Raw genomic sequence first — 2,225 nt, forward strand, 5'->3', positions numbered from 1 at the left:
TGTAGGAGATAGAGTGTTTTATATGTATATATGAGGTGTTGGTGTGTATGAGGAAATAAGAGAAAAGGTGTTTTTGAACTTTTTTTTTATATCAATTGATCCTTGTTATTTTTTCACTAAAAAAAAATTCTTTCTTATTTGATTGATTTATATTTTGAAAAAATTATCAATACAAAAACAATAAGCAAAATGATCAAAATTATTAAACAACTAGAAATTAGCCAAGTCGTGTTGAAAACTTTTTTTTTTTAGAATTTTGATATTTTTTGTATTATTTCTAAAAAAAATAAAAAATTAGGTTATAACATGATCAATTACAATTTTACATATTATTTTTCTACCCTATAGGTGTATTTTTTTTAATGATGAATAGTTTGTACACAATATATATTATTTCATTTATATTATAACACTACGAGAGAAAGTTAAATAATTAAAAAAGATAAGGGAGCAACCCTTACCTTAAATATTATGAGAGAAGCTAGGTTTTCTTCCGGACATTTCTCTTACAGCTCCTAAACAATAAAAATTAGAGTTCATACCAGTAGTTAACATTTAACCATTAAAATCTCTATGCATCTCAAAAATCCAATTAATATCCATACATATTTCAAACATAAGTTAATATTATAATCCACAATTTAATATTCATGCCATCATATTAAATCCTCACTTAGAACTGTTACATTTTCAAATTTCAATTTAATACCTAAATTGTCATAGACTAATAATTAATATTAAACATGCAATTTCTCATACTTATATAATATAATTTCTCTCATTTGTTAGGATTGTTATAACAACCTTAAATTTTCACAAATTAAAGTTGTCATAACAACTTTAATTCTTTATTTTTTAAACTATCATAAAAGTTCAATTTATTATTTTGAGCTACCATAACAACCTTTTTTTTTTTTCTACTTGCCAGAAATGCTGCAATAGCCCTCATTTTTCACATATCAAGGATGTTGTAACAGCTCTAACTTCCATCATTTTGGATGTCTTAACAATTCAAATGCTACAATAATCCATATAACACACGCCTATAATTTATCTAATTTCATGTTTTCTTTAATCCTCAACATTTGAAAATTTACCCTGCTTAACAACACATATAACTGCACATTTATATTTTCTTTTTATATCAAAATCTATATTTAAATAATATTTTTTACACTTGCATATTCATAGAGAAACCAAACAACAATATTGGTTCAATTCTTTTTATTTTAATCCAAATATTAATAGCCAAATTTAATCCCAAATGGACTAATGAGAAGTAATTTAATTTAACATGTCAATTTTTTCCAAACTTGTATACTTAAATTTCTAATTTCACATATAAAATTTAACTCAACCTTTTTACGATCATCATAAAAAATATAAAAATATAAAAATAATATAAATCAACTAATATCAAGATCAATTTTTAAAGTCTCTCACAAAATCTACAAACTAATCATTCGATTAATTTTAAAAAAAAAATCATAATTTTCATAACTTCTTCAATTTATTTTTCAAATATATTTCTTTCAATATAAAAACATAATACACAATCTAATTTAACAATTTCACATACTATAATACACTTTTCAACTTTTATATCTAGCAATCATACTCACACATACAATTTAAACAAGTTCTTATCTTCCTTTCAGTCATGCAAACCTTAAACCAACAATCCTATTTCAATTAAATTTATAAAACTTTCACAATGATTCATAAGCATTTAATTTCGTAAAATCTAACGTCCACAACTTTCCCAACACATACATATACATGCATCTTGTAATTTACTTACTCAAGCCAAAAACTTATTGTAAACACTATTTCTCTTCAAATCCCATTAAACAACGAAAAACCCAAATCTATTTAAAGTTTACATCACCCTTCACTTTCCTTCCACATGGTTGTTCTTCTTGAGAGCTTTGGATACATTTTTTTGCCTGACGATGTTATTGAGGTGGCTACTCCCGACTCATACATGATTCGGTATATAACAATAAGAGTATGTTTAAGATTCTAATAGCAACTCTTAAAGTATCTTTTATTTAGAAATATATTAAAATAATATTTTTTTTATTTTTAAAAATTATTTTTGTTATTAGCATATTAAAATAATTTAAAAATATAAAATATAATATTTTTTTTTTAAACACATTTTGCACGGCAACCCAAACATAACCTAACAAAAACAACCGAGCAACCATGTCTTTGCTCTTGCC

The sequence above is a fragment of the Populus euphratica genome, unplaced genomic scaffold (assembly GCF_000495115.2).
Source record: "Populus euphratica unplaced genomic scaffold, PopEup_1.0 scaffold99.1, whole genome shotgun sequence".
In the NCBI taxonomy this organism is placed as follows: domain Eukaryota; kingdom Viridiplantae; phylum Streptophyta; class Magnoliopsida; order Malpighiales; family Salicaceae; genus Populus; species Populus euphratica.